Raw genomic sequence first — 16188 nt, 5'->3', positions numbered from 1 at the left:
AAGCTTGACAAAGACAAGGCAACCAATGGCTTTGAGCCCTTAGGAATGAACGTTTGGATCACTGCACCAGGCAAGCAACATTGTCTGGCTGAAGAGCTGGCCAAGAATGAGGGATTTCTAGAAAGAAGAGTGGTAGAGGAGGGAAATGAAAACTAATAATTTTGGCCTGGTGACCATGGCAGCACTGTGCACCTCTGATTTCAGTTGTAGCTGTGGTAGACAGTTCCATGTGAGCTCAGATTCATGCTAACAGCATCACGCTTCAAACGGGTACCACAAATCTCTGCTTTTCTGCCTTAAGGTCTTCTCCAAAGCTCAGAGTCTGCTTAGCCTATGTGCAAGCTCAGCCTGAAAGTGCAGGGTAATTAACGCCTCTGGGAGAACCCCTTAACCAATAGGGATGGGGGCCAGTGGACAAATGCCCCAGAGGCATTCTGTGGGGATCCCAGAGGTGGGATTGAACCCATTGCCCACAGAGGCAACTTCAATATCACCTGATACTGGCATTTCCTTCTGTTCTTCTGTCCTGTTTCTAATATCACCTCTGAAATAAACTACCTAACACAGACCCTTGTCTTGGCTCTAGTTTTGGGAATGCAAACTAAAATACATTCTCATTAAGACCAGAAACAAACGTGTACCATCATTGCTACTCTCCAACATAATTCTGTCCTTATTTAAAGATGAGACGGTTGTCTGCATGGAAAACCCAGAGAATCAACACATAATCTATTAGAGCTAGTAAAGGAGGAGTTCAAAAATGAGCTGAATGTAAGATCAATTTGTAAAACACTAGTAACTTTCCTTTGTATTAACAATAAACAACTAGAAAATAAAATGGAAGATCAGATTCTGTTAATAGTAGCAATTAAACCTCCAAGTAGTGTTAAAACTATAGTAACTATAAAACCACTCATAATAAAGAACATATGAGAGATCTTTAAGAAATTTTAAGGAACTGTTAAAGGACACCAAGAAAGATCTGTATAAATGGAGAGTTATGTTTCTGATATTATAAAGATGCCAGTTCTCCCCAATTAATCAATAAATTTCCTGAAATTCCAATTAAATTTCAGCAGGACTTCTTTTTCTTTTCTTTTTTTTCTCCTCAAACCTGTAATATTTATATGGAAAAACAAGGATATAGAAAAATAGTATAGTCAATTTCACAAATAAAGATCAGAGAGGACTCATACTATTATATTTAAGGGGCATAATGTAATGTCATAGTAAAAATTGTCATACAAGAACAATCACATTTATGTGGAACAGGATAAAGAGATAAAACATGGTTTTATCCATCCAACTGGATAAATCTTAAATTTATCAGGGACACCATGACTAGTAAAGAAAAATTATTTAATAGATGGCATTGATAAAACTAGCTCATTATATGGAGAAGAATACCTACATACCTAACACAAAGTTACTCTTTGATGCATTAAATGTGAAAGATAAAACTATAAAGCTAATAAATAAAAGTTTTGTGATCTTGATGAAGGTGTGCTTAAGACTACCCAAACACAAACAATTGACAAGTAATTTATGGATGTTACTACACAAAAACCAAGGAGACATTGATAAAGTTATCAGATGAGTGAGGGATATTTGCAAAGTCTGAAACTGATAAAAGAGTAATATCAAAACCATACAAGGAACTTTTGCAGACCAGTAAAGAACGACTTGGACCCAACGAAAAAATGGGCAATGGACAAAACACACTTGTTTCCCACTAGATCAAAGTGTAAGATTTAAAGGTTTGAATAGGCAGGTTTGAAAAAGGAAAATGCAAATGGCTAACAAATATGTAAAGGGATGTTCAAATTACTAGAAATCAGAGAAGTGTAAAATAGAATGAGATCTCACTTTAAAAGTATTGTATTAACAAAGATGAGAAAGATGGATGATACCCATGCTGGGTATGGGTAAAACTGGAAACTTTGTGCCTGCTGGTGGAATTGTAGACTGGTGCAGTCATTCCGGAGGGAACTTGACAGTTCTACTTAAAATTAAATATTTATATACCTGGGACTCAGGTATATACCTGCAAGGAACTCAAGAAAAGTCTACAAGGGAATTCAGTACAAAGATTTCAAACTTGAGGAATTGGAGGCAACCATTCACTATAAGAAAGAAAACTCAAACTGTGGTGGCTGCACACCAGAAAATACTGTACAACCATCAGATTAATTTACTAGCAGTCCATACTACAAAAGAAAGACATCTTAACATAGTGCTATGTGATAAAAGAAACAGAACAAGATATAGTATAAATTTGTTCATTTAAATACATAAACAACAATAGGGTTTGTTTTTCTATATATCTGAACTTAATCAGAATGGGCTCCTAGGGGGAAAGGAAAGAAATGGGTGTGACCTGAAGATAAAAGAGAAAATACAGTAGTGGTAGATAAGATAAAATGCCTGTGAAAGCAGTGACGTGAACAGATATCTGCACGCCAATGTTCATAGCAGCATTATTCACAATGGCCAAGAGATGAAAACAAACCAAATGTCCTTCAACAGATGAGTGGGTAAATAAAATGTGGTATATACACACGATGCAATACTAAACAGCAGTAAGAAGGAACAATGTCGTGAAACGTGACAACATGGATGAACCTTGAAGACATAATGCTGAGTGAAATAAGCCAGGCAAAAAAGAGAAACATTATATGCTATCACTAATGTGAACATTGAAAAATGTAAAATAAATGGTTTATAATGTAGAATGTAGGGGAACTAGAGATAGAGAGCAATTAAGGAAGGGGGAATAATAACCCAATAAGAACAGATAAGCTATTGTTGGTAAATTTAATGTTCTGGGAATGCCCAAGAATAACTATGGTTTGTCAATTTCTGATGGGTATGGTAGGAACAAGTTCACAGAAATGTTGCTATATTAGATTATTTGCTTGGGGTGGAGTAGGAACATCTTGGAAGTAAAGTAGTTATTTTAGGTTAGTTGTCTTTTTCTTGCTCCCTTGTTATGGTTTGTTTGAAATGTTTTTTTATTCTAAATTTAAAAATATATTTTTTGATGTAGTTGATTGAAAAAAAAGAGTTAATTAAAAAAAATGAAAAAAATATGCAGAGCCCCCTTGAGGAGCTGGTGGAGAATGCAAGTGTGTTGGGCTTCCCCACATCGATGGTTGCTGATGTGCTCACAGACATAGGGGACTGATGGTTTGATGGGCTAAGCCCTCTATCATGGGACTTGCCTTTGGCAAGACTGTTGCTGCAAAGGAGAGGCTAGGCCTGCCTATAATTGTGCCTAAGAGCCTCCTCCTGAATGCCTCTTTGTTGCTCAGATGTGGCCCTCTCTCTCTAGCTAAGCCAACTTGGCAGGTGAAATCACTGCCCTCCCCACTACATGGGATCTGATACCCAGAGGTGTAAATCTCCCTGGCAACGTGGAATGACTCCCAGGGAGGAATCTAGACCCGGCATAATGGGATGGAGAACATCTTCTTGACCAAAAGGGGGATGTGAAAGGAAATGAAATAAGCTTCAGTGGCAGAGAGATTCCAAAAGGAACCGAGAGGTCACTCTGGTGGGCACTCTTATGTACAATATAGACAACCCTTTTTATGTTCTAATGAATTGGAATAGCTAGCAGTAAATATGTGAAACTATCAAACTACAACCCAGAACACATGAATCTTGAAGATGATTGTATAAAAATGTAGTTTATGAGGAGTGACAAGGTGATTGGGAAAGCCATATGGACCACACTCCCCTTTGTCCAGTTTATGGATGGATGAGTAGAAAAATGAGGGGTGGGGGAAAGGCAGGGGGATGGGAAGGCACCCAGTGTTCTTTTTTACTTTAATTGTTCTTTTTCACTTTAATTTTTATTCTTATTATTTTTGTGTGTGTGTGGTAATGAAAATGTTAAAAATTAATTTTGGTGATGAACACACAACTATATAATGGTACTGTAAACAAGTGAATGTGCGCATTGTGTGACTGCATGGTATGTAAATATACCTCAATAAAAATGAATTAAAAGACAAAATGCCTAACACATTTATTGGGGTTGTTGTGAGAAGCAAATGCCACAATATGTATGTAAAAGCACCTTCAAAATTATAAATTGTTATACCCATGGAGAGTATTTTCTTAGAAATTTTCATGGTGAAAAGGATTATTGACCAAGAAACTGTGTTAGTTTATTTAAAGGCAAAAACAAAGGCTTTTGACAGAGTGCTTGATCTTATTCAAACGACATTTTAAGATAAAATAGAGAACAGGTAATGACCTCTGACAACTTTTCAGTTCAAAATGTAACTTGGAAGGAAACCTAAGATGGCAGCTAGGAGAGACAGGGTAAAAAAATACCTCTGTGAAAAATACCAGATAAAAGCCAGGAAGTGACCCAGAATACCAGTTCCAGCAATGCACCAACTGGACAAAGTCTGCTAAATCCACAGGGACCAGGCACTTGGTAAAACCGGGAGTCTGCATTCTGAAACAAGTGAGTGAGCCTGCTGAATGTCCAGCAGCCATGCTGCAGTGTGGGGAAACCATGGGTTGGCATTTGGAGGCAGACTAGTTCTTTTTAAAAAAAACCCAAAAGCAGCTGCAGATATGGCAGCGAGAACCACACAGTGAAATGCGGCAGGAAAGGGCTGTGGGAATGCCTCATTATCTGGTGTGGAAGATAGCCTTTCATGTACCCACTGCTAGTTGTCTCGGAGCAAGGAGGGCAGAGGGGAGCACAAAGGGGAAGAAAACCACACCCCTTGCAGCCATCTTCCCGGTGGGCTGGGAATGCTCCTGCCCAGTGCCGGAGACATAGCCCAGAGCTGCACAAAGGGACCCAGTGGGATGAGAAGTGTTTCTGGCAACAGGTCGCACATGCCACAATATTGGGCATGGACAAGAGCCTTTTGTGCATCCACAGTTAATTGTCCCAGAGCTGGGAAGGTGGAGCTGTGCAAAAAGGGGGAAATTAACATGTCCTATTCAGCCATCTTTACAGCAGGCTGGGAACACTCTTGCACAGCCTGGTGGCCCAGGGCTTTCCTTGAGGGATGGCATTCACTTGTGATGTAGCACAGCCTTCCCTCTCAGCAGAGACCCTAGAAGGGCACAGTTGGAAACAGGAACTCACCCAGAAATCCCAGGGACCCTACGCCAATACCAAGGACTTGTGGGTCAGCAGCAGAGACAATCTGCGGTGAGACCAAAATGAAGGTTTAGACTCTTGCAACAGCCTTGAATCTCCAGGAACACCTGGGAGGTTTGATTATTAAAGCTGCCCTGCCTCCCTAATGACTCAGCCACATACCCCACATTCAGGGCAGACACCACCAATAACACACCCAAACTTGGTGCACCAATTGGACCCCACAAGAATCAGACCCCCACACACACATAGACAAAGTTGGGGAGAACTGACTTGTGAGGAATAGGTGACTCACGGATGCCATCTGCTGGTTAGTTAGAGAAAGTGTATGCCACCAAGCTGTAGATCTGACAAATTAGAGATTGGTGTCTGAATAATCCTTCATATCCTAAAAGAACCCTATCAAGCAAAGCAAATGCCAAGAGCCCCAAAACAGCAGAAAAATTTAAAGCATATGAAAAAATGAGACAATATGGATAACCCAAACCCAAACACCCAAATCAAAAGATCAGAGAAGACACAGTACTTGGAGCAATTAATCAAAGAACTAAAGACAAACAATGAGAGCATGGCACAGGATATAAAGGACATGAAGACAAGCATGGCACAGGATATAAAGGACATAAAGAAGACCCTAGAAGAGCATAAAGAAGAAATTGCAAGAGTAAATAAAAAAATAGATGGTCTTATGGAAATAAAAAGAAACTATTGACCAAATTAAAGATTCTGGATACCCGTAGGACAAGCTTAGAGGAAGCTGAACGACTCAGTGACCTCAAGAACTACAGAATGGAAAATGAAAGAACAAAAGAAAGAATGGGGAAAAAAACAAAAAAATCTAAATGGGTCTCTGAGATATGATGGACAAAATAAAATGTCCAAATATAAGACTCTTTGGTGCCCCAGAAGGGGAAGAGATGGGTAAAGGTCTAGAAAGAGTATTCAATGAAATTGTTGGGGTAAACTTCCCAAACCTTCTACACAATATAAATACACAAAACATAAATGCCCAGTGAACTCCAAATAGAATAAATCCAAATAAATCCACTCTGAGACATATTCTGATCAGACTGTCAAATACTGAAGAGAAGGAAAAAGTTCTGAAAGCAGCAAGAGAAAAGCAATTCACCACATACAAAGGAAAAAACATAAGACTAAGTAGTGACCACTCAGCGGCCACCATGGAGGCAAGAAGGCAGTGGCATGACATATTTAAAATTCTGAGAGAGAAAAATTTCCAACCAAGAATCCTTTATCCAGCAAAACTCTCCTTCAAATTTGAGGGAGAGCTTAAATTTTTCACAAACAAATGCTGAGAGATTTTGCTAATAAAGGACCTGCCCTACTTCACATACTAAAGGGGGCCCTACCAACAGAGAAACAAAGACAGGAGAGAGAGATATAGAGAAATTGAACAGACATATATAGAACATTACATCCCAAATCACCAGGATACACATTTTTCTCTAGTGATCATGGAACTTTCTCCAGAATAGACCATAGGCTGGGACATAAAACAAGCCTCAATAAATTTAAAAAAATTGAAATTATTCAAAGCACATTCTCTGACCACAGTGGAACACAATTAGAAGTCAATAACCATCAGAGACAGAAAATTCACAAAATTCACAAAATGCTAAAGGGAATTGTGCAGGCTGAAAGGAAGGGACACTAAACAATTGACTGAAACTACATGGAGAAATAAAGATTTCCAGTAAAGATCACATGGTAAATATAAATACCAATACTACTGTATTTTTGATTTGTAACTCCACTATTTACTTCCTACAGGATCTAAAGTACATAAAGTACAATGATAAATCAGTGGTTTTGGACTCAATGTAAAATATGTAATTTTTGACTAGAACTACGTAAAGGTGGGGGAATGGAGGAGTATGGGAACATAGTTTATGTGTCCTATTGAAGTTAAGTTGGTATCAAAGAAAACAAGATTGTTATAGACTTACGATGTTAAATTTAAGCCCCACAGTAAACACAAAGAAAGTATCAGAGAATATGATCATAGAGATGAAAAGTAGAGTGTAGGTTACGAGAAGTGGGGGAAGGGGCAATGGGGAGTTAATAAGAAATGAGTGTAGGGTTTCTGTTTGGGGTGAAGGGAAATTTCTAATAATGGATGGTGGGGAGGTAATGGCATTGCAACATTGTGAATGTGATTAATCCCACTAAATGGAATGCTTGGGAGGGGTTGGAATGGGAAGATTTATGCTGTATATATGTTTCCACAATGGAAAAAAAAGACAGTCTAAATAGATAATGACAATTAAAGGCCATAGATGATCCTGGATGAGATCTAAGAATAGAGGAGAAAAGGCTCAAAAGGACACAATTGGGACATAAGAAAAAGATGAAATATAGAATGTAAGCTTTATATCAATGTTAAATTTCTTAAACTTCTTAACTACACTTAATGTGATTACATAAATGTCTATTCTTGTTCATAGGAAATATATATGTGAATTATATTATTTGTTCAAGGATGTCTTCATCTTGCTCTCATATGTTCAGAAGACAGAGCAATAGATGATGGATGATAGACAGGGAGGGAGTGAGGGAGGGAGGGAAAGAAAGAAATGGTAAAGTGACAAAATATTAAAGTTGGTAAATCAGGGTATCAGTGGAGTGGGGTTGGGGTATGCTGGAATTCTATGTATGGGGTTTGTATTATTTTTGCAACTGTTCCTGTAAGTTTGAATCTATTTCAAAATAAAAATTAAAAAAAAAAATGTAACTTGAAGAATTGCCTAAAATCTGACACTTTGATCTATTGGAAAACAAGTGTGCTTCTATTTAAAGAATGAACTGGAATAAAATAAATAAGGCTTTAGAAAACTTCATTTCATAAATGTTTCTTTTTTTTTTTTTGGAGGTTCAAAGTCCGGATTCAGAGACTTATAAATAGGAAAAAATAGTAGCAACTTTTTCTGCATCTGCAACTATACACATTTAACACAATTAATGATATTTCAGATTTGCTTGTTTCATTAAGAGACTGATTAAGATAATAAAATTTCTGATAAGAGCATTAACACTGTGACCATTCAACGTGTCTTTGGAGTTGAATGTCATGGACATTTGGATTTTCTGGGAGCACTTTGCTTTTTAGAAGCCTGACCTGTTGATAAGAATCAGACCTAACAGTGGTTCCTCTGTGTTAATAAAACATTTCGTTTCTCAAAGCTATTTTGTTTCCCAAGCTACTTGAGAGATTTTAACTATTACGAATAACACTGATCATATTTTCAAGAGGGTTCTTATATGATCTATTTCCTTCAGTGACCAAATATTTCCCAATGTGCATTCCATTTGTCATACTCATAGTGAAAGGTGGTAAATATTCAATTCTGCCATTCCTCTAGGTGCAGTACAGCTCAAGGGGTGATCCACTATTTCAGTTAAATGCCCTTGCCTTCTTACCACTTAGATTTTGTGATAATTGGCCATTAGTCACTTTTGTTACATCTTTGAGCCCACTCTTTCCTCAGTAGTAGTAAATATTTCCTTTGATCAGAAAAAGAATCAGGAGTTCGTAAGAGAAAAAGTGCAGATGATTAATATGAAAAAGTCAAAACCTCAAGGAATTGAAAAATTGATTTCATTTTTACCTATCTGTTATGGTTTAAAGCTGTATGTACCCCAGAAAAGTTCCTGTTCTTTTAATCCATTCCTGTGGGTATAGACTATTGTAGGTGGGGCCTTTTAATTAGGATATTTCAAATGAGATGTGACCCACCTTTAAGGAGGACTCCTTTAAAAGGACTGGAGTCCTTTATAAGAAGATAAAAGACAGAAAAAAGCCCCAGAGAAGCTCAGAGAGGAAAAGAGCCCTACAAGCTGGGAAGCTGGGATAGAAGGACTTAAGGAAGCTCGGAGAGAAAGACACAGACTGAGCAGTGAGAAATTGAAAGTTACAGAACTTGGGAGAGAAGGACCAACAGACCCTGGCCATGTGCCTCCCCATGTGACAGAGGTGTCCCAGCCTTTGTTCAGGGAGAAGGCATCATCCTGTGATGCTTTAATTTGGACATTTTTCACGGCCTCAGAACTGTACAGTTGTAAGTTAATAAATCCCCATGGTAAAAGCCAGCCCATTTCTGGTATACTGAATTTCATCAGCTTTAGTAAGCTAAAGCATGGTCAAATTGGCAAATTTAAGTTTTAAAGATTTTTTTTTCTTTTTTAGAGGTCAATGGTGTCTTGTAATTTTTATAAAAATGTAGGCTATATTTTATTATCTTGTAACGTAATCCACTAAAACTTCTCCATCTTCTAAAGTTTTGAATATTGTCATTTCTTTTAAACCCTAAATCTTTAGAAGCCCTGTCTTTTGTGAGGCAATATCTGTGGTTTGGTAATTTCTTTATTTTCATGTTTAACTTTCTTTTATTATTTTTTCGTAAAACCAAAAGGATTCCTTGTGTTCTGTTGGCGGGGGGGGGGGGGGGGGGGGGCGGATGGGCTTTCATGTAATTTTGGTGGTTGTGTAAATTGGTAGATATAACTGTTCTGAAGGATCATTTGGCAGTGTGTATCAAGATTATATGTGCATCCCTGTTAACCTAAATATTATGTTTCCAGAAAGTTATCATGAAAAATAGCCAGATGTGTGAAAAAAAATTTGTCAAAGTATGTTTGTCACAGCATTATAGACAATAATGAAAAACTAAAATACTTAAATCTTTCCCAGAGGAGGGATTAATATGTTCATTAATTCATATCATGAGCCATTCTGTGGGCATTAAAAGAATCAGGATTTCATGGCATGTTTGTGACAAAATATGAAGTGAAAAAAGCAACATACAAAGTGAGTAAACAGTATGTTCACAGTTTGAAATATATATTTTCACTGATTTATAGAAAAGACTTTTAAATCCCTTTTTAGTTATCATTTGGCAACATCAGTACCCTTTATTTACTTTTCAAATTTGAAATTGCTGAAAATTCCTTTCCTTTTCACAGACTCAACATACCTTTCTTTGCTGAGCAAGTCACTGTGCTAGGCATACTACCTCCTTCCATTTCTAATGGATTTCCACTTTCAGGTACTTTCATAAATTCTCTTATTTTGTTTGTCAAGAGACGCCTGTGAGGCAGACAAGGTAAGTATTCATTTCCACATTTTACAAATGAGGAAATGGAGGCATCAGAGAAACTGGGCATGTGTATCAGATGATTTGTCATGATCATATGGGTGGCAAGTATAGCATGAAGACTGGAATCTTGGGCTGGTGCTATGTTCCCTTTACACTTTTCCCTGTTTTATGGGTGGTGTACAAAGAGAGTCATCGTGTAGCATAACTCCAGGGGGTACTAGTTGCCTCATATTCTAAGGGAATGGAATCCCTCGGAGTTGAACCATGGTTATAGGTAATCGATACTGTGGGTATCTTGCCCATATCCTTCGGGTCACACCACTTTAGTAACTTCCAACTGCCATGACCTGCATCTTTTTGCCTGTATGCTTATTCAGAAGACAGGAAGAGCTGTTCTGTTCAGCAGAACTGCTACAGCATTTCTATTATCCAAGCCTTCTAACCAAAGACCAAGCTCCTTAAGTGGGACAAGCGTAAGGTGTGCACATCTCAATAGGATTCAGCTCCAGTGCCCTATAGTGGTAGCCAGCTTGATAACCCTTTACTGACCGCCTTCCCATCCCTATCTTACTTCTCCACTCCACTATCTGTGTTGCCTACACCTGCCAAACCAACCCTCTGCACTGGCATCCTTGTCTCAAGGTCTGCTTCTGAGAGCACTAAAAAATAAGACACCACACATGACAGCCCTGTATTTAAAAGTTAACTGGTTACCTGAAATGTGTATTTGGTGTATTAAACACAGAACAGTAAAGTGTCAGCTATGCTGTTTTGGGACACATAAAGACAAGATGAATTTTTCATTGTTTAGGTCTTTACCATTACTCTCATGATAAAAGGCAAATTACCAAACTTAGGAAATAGAATACTCTTACATCTGCTTTTGTATCAAGTCTTTATTAGGAAGTAAAGTGCTCAGTATTACACACTAATGAAATTCTTGATTGTTAAGAAAGACTTGCATGTGTAATATCTTCTTAATATTACAATGATATCACTATTACTTAATATTACCAATACAGAGAAGATGTCAGGAAAGGGATGAGGAGGGGATTCTGTATGACTAAAGAAGAAAAAGAAAAAGTAACTTATTGGTAAAGAAAAGAGTTTTGCAAAAATTTACCTGTGAAATTAAAAACAGTATAATAATAAGTGTAAAAAGATTTTCTAGTGACCATATTGATATATGGCACATGGTCGACACACATGGATACCACATAATGGCTGCACTTCAAATTGAAGTTTGTTTACATAGAACAACATGGTACACATACATAAATACACACACTCAAAATCCTTGCAATGTGAACTTTAGTACCTAGTAATAAAGAACTTGGGGTAGCATAGTCAAAAGAAAGTGGGGATGGAGATGAAGCTGTGGGGAATAACTGTTAAGTAAACCCGATGTGTTTCACTGAAAGGCAGCCTAAACAGGGCTATTTGCTCATTTACACTAAAGAGTCAACTGACAAGTTCTACCAAATCAAAGAACAATGTGGGAATTTAAAATAAAGTAATAAAAAAGTAGTTCTCTTTTTAATAAGTTTTCCAAGTGAGAGTTATTCACCATCACTGCTTTCTCTCGTTTGTCCCAACAGCATGCATGAGGTCACCTTACTCAATGCTTTTGAAAAGTAAGCTTTTTCCATTTTTTAAATTGAGAAATTGATTTTTTTCCCCATAAATTTAGGGACCCTCACTCCTAATGAAAAAAAAGTGGCTGCTAACTGAAACTTTGGCTGATACTTTCTAACAGTGGATGAATTTTTAATACTAAAACCTCCTTTTCATTAAATTCAGCTCCATTTAGATGATAAAGTCTAATTTTGAATTGCAAAATCAAAAATATTTGAATTCTGTATTCCTAAAACATTATAAAACCAAAACTTTAGTTTTGTAATATTCTGATGTGAAGTTCAAAACTTCCTTAAACATTTCTTTAAAATGTACATATTTGTAGAGTTCAAGCTTTCAGTGTATACCAAAAAGTTTAGAAAGTTGGGTCTACTAGAGTGACTATAACATTACAATTCAGTTGCAATTGAGTTGAGCCACATGGGAAAAATAAAATATGGATAAATCTTTATATATACTAAACTAATTTTTAGAAAAGTCAAACTCAGTGACAACTTAGAGCTCCTTCCAACTCTTCAGTGTTATGATTCAAGATGCTATTTTAATTTATAATTCATCTTTGGTGGTTTTACTGAGGTCATTTCAAATGAGAGCCAAAATAACGTAAAAATTAGGTGATAATGGTTAGTCTCTTAGGTGTTACATATGATAAAATAACAAAGCATTGCATTTATCTTAACCATTCATACAAATTCTAGTATAATGACTACATTCCTTTCTATGGTTTGGGGTTCTTTTCTGTACCTGTTTGTATATATTATGTCCCCCAGAAAAAGCTATGTTCTTTGATGCAATCTTGTAGGGGCAGACATATTAGTGGGGATTAAGTTCAAATGTTTGGATTAGGGTGTTTCCATGGAGATGTGCCCCACCCAACTGTGGGTGATGACTCTGATTGGATAATTTCCATGGACGTGTTACCCCACCCATTCAGGGTGAGTCTAAATTAAATCACTGGAGACATATAAATGACCTGACAAACAGAAGGAACTCAGTGCAGTGCAGCTGTGAGTGACATTTTGAAGAGGAGCTACAGCCTGGAGAAGCTAAGAGAGGAGAAACACCCCAAAAGCAACTAAGAGTGACATTTTTGAGGAACTGCAGCCTAGAGAGGAACGTCCTGGGAGAAAGCTGTTTTGAAACCAGAACTTTGGAGCAGACACCAGCCATGTGCCTTCCCAGCTAACAGAGGTTTTCTGGATACTATTGGCCATCCTCCAGTGAAGATACCTGATTGTTGATGACTTACATTGGACACTTTATGGCCTTAAGACTGTAACTTTGTAACCAAATAAATCCCCCTCTATAAAAGCCAATCCATTTCTGGTGTTTTGCATTCCAGCAGCATTAGCAAACTAGAACATTTTCCAACTCCTCTTTTAGAAAAGTTTACATCAGGAAGGTAGTTGAAATAAAAGTCTCCTTTCTTAAAGGAAAGCTACCATGTATCAAGCCCATGAGCTAAGCCTGAGTGGAAAGGAATGCCCTTATTCTCTCTTCACACACTGGGCTAAAATGACAATACTGATTTTCATGATGGGAAATAAACCTCAGAAGCCTTTTGACAGTTGTCTTTTAGCTTTAAAAGGCTACTTCATTGTCAACTGGGAAGAGTCAGTCATGATAGTAATTGGGCAGACACCTCAATATACTTTACAAAGACTTTTTTTTCTGTACTCAATATTTACACCTAGATTTCTTATATGAAAAAGGAAAAAAAAATCTTCTTTGATCCATGGGCAAAGTTTATATAAAATAAAGTACAGAAGAATAAACAAGCAGTCACAAAGGCCAGCATATGGTATAGGGCATATAAATAGTGTACTTGTTATGGTATTTCAGGACACACATACTAACACACATACTATGCTATACATTGATATTGGCGCCCCCGTTTCCAGCTCCACCCTCTATGCCTTCTGTGGACTGAGAGGACGGGGGGGGGGCGGGTGCTGCGGGGGTGGGGCTGACCATTTAGTCCCATTGGCACGCCCAAGCCATGACTTATTTGGGAAACTGCATCATCGGATTCCCAGCGTTCCAACTCTTCCCGCACTAGCCGTTCCATCTGTTCCCTGTGGATGTCACTGTCACGACCCAGTCTTTCATCCTAATAAAGGAAAAAGGAACCATGATGTTGGGGACTGAATGATGCAGATACTTTTTCTTAGAAATTGCCTTAGGAAATTTGAGGACTGAATAATCTATTTGTAGGTCATGTTGATGTTGAGAGCAATTTCAAACACTTAAGTTCAACCTAGTTGAACATTCTGCTCATAAAGAGCAACTGCTCCCCATTCCTTAACCTCATTCTGTATCCTGGTAACTTATATTTCATGTCTATGAGTTTACATATTATAATTAGTTCATATCAGTGAGACTCTGCAATATTTGTCCTTATGTGTCTGTCTTATTTTGCTCAATATAGTGTCCTCAAGTTTTCTTCATCAACCCATTTTTTTAAGATGGTTTTGTTCACATCCCATACATTCAATCCTAATTAAACAATTGATGGTTCCCTGTATAGTCTCGTATTTATGTATTCACCACGCTCACCACTTTCTGTATAAGGACCTCTCCATTTCTTCCACAAAGAAGGAGAAAGAGTCAAAGAAGTTATAGAGACAAAAGAAAAAGAAAAAAGAAAGAGTGAAAAAAAAGTAAAACAAAACATGACAGCTAGGAAGCAAAAAAAAAAAAAAGGAAAGACAGCATTAAACTAAAATAGAATAAAAGTTGGACAACATCACCAATGCCAAGAGTCCCATACTCCTCCATTATGTCCCACTCTTATATGCATTTAGCTTTGGTATATTGCTTTTGTTACATTAAAGGAAGCATATAACATGACCACAGACATAGGGGACTGGTGGTTTGATGGGTTGAGCCCTCTACCATAGGTTTTACCCTTGGGAAGACGGTTGCTGTAAAGGAGAGGCTAGGCCTCCCTATAATTGTGCCTAAGAGCCTCCTCCCGAATGCCTCTTTGTTGCTCAGATGTGGCCCTCTCTCTCTAGCTAAGCCAACTTGAAATGTGAAATCACTGCCCTCCCCTCTATGTGGGATCAGACACCCAGGGGAGTGAATCTCCCCGGCAACGTGGACTATGACTCCTGGGGAGGAATGTAGACCCGGCATCATGGGACGGAGAACATTTTCTTGACCAAAAGGGGGATGTGAAAGGAAATGAAATAAGCTTCAGTGGCAGAGAGATTCCAAAAGGAGCCGAGAGGTCACTCTGGTGGGCACTCTTACGCACAATTTAGACAACCCTTTTTAGGTTCTAAAGAATTGGGGTAGCTGGTGGTGGATACCTGAAACTATCAAACTACAACCCAGAACCCATGTATCTTGAAGACGATTGTATAAAAATGTAGCTTATGAGGGGTGACAATGGGATTGGGAAAGCCATAAAGGACCACACTCCACTTTGTCTAGTTTATGGATGGATGAGTAGAAAAATAGGGGAAGGAAACAAACAAACAGACAAAGGTACCCAGTGTTCTTTTTCACTTCAATTGCTCTTTTTCACTTTAATTATTATTCTTGTTATTTTTTTGTGTGTGCTAATGAAGGTGTCAGGGATTGATTTAGGTGATGAATGTACAGCTATGTAATGGTACTGTGAACAATCAAATGTACGATTTGTTTTGTATGACTGTGTGGTATGTGAATATATCTCAATAAAATGAAGATTAAAAAAAAGGAAGCATAATACAATGTTTCTGTTAATTATATCTCTCATTTGCATTGATTGTATTTTTCCCCCAATACCACTTTATTTTGAACACCTTGCAAGGTTGACATTCATTTGTTCTCCCTCATGTAAAAGCATATTTGTACATTGTATCACAATTGTTGAGCACTTTAGGTTTCAGTGAGTTATACAGTCCCAGTCTTTATCTTTCCTCTTTCTTTCTGGTGTCCCACATGCTCCTAACCTTCCTCTTTCAACCATACTCACAGTCATCTTTGTTAAGTATACTTACATTGCTGTGCTATCATTACCTATGATTGTGTTCCAAACCTCTCACTTCTGTCTTTTCCTATCAGTCTGTAGTGCTCCCTTTAGTATTTCCTGCAGTGCAGGTATCTTGTTCACAAACTCTGTCATTGTCTGTTTGTCAGAAAATATTTTAAACTCTCCCTCATATTTGAAGGACAGTTTTGCCTGATATAGGATTCTTGGTTGGCAGTTTTTCTCTTTCAGTATCTTAAATATATTACCCCACTTCCTTCCTGGCTCCATGGTTTCTACTGAGAAATCCGCACATAGTCTTACCAAGCTTCCTTTGTATGTGATGGATT

The 16188-nt window shown here is 37.8% G+C and overlaps 1 pseudogene; it reads right to left on the bottom strand.

The window, feature by feature from the left end:
• Positions 1-10812: 10812 nt before the first annotated feature.
• The window catches only part of LOC119530357, a 40401-nt pseudogene continuing 35025 nt past the window's right edge, over positions 10813-16188 (bottom strand).

The sequence above is a fragment of the Choloepus didactylus genome, chromosome 3 (genome assembly GCF_015220235.1).
Source record: "Choloepus didactylus isolate mChoDid1 chromosome 3, mChoDid1.pri, whole genome shotgun sequence".
NCBI classification, from domain to species: Eukaryota; Metazoa; Chordata; class Mammalia; order Pilosa; family Megalonychidae; genus Choloepus; species Choloepus didactylus.
This window is presented reverse-complemented; position numbering and strand designations above follow the sequence as displayed.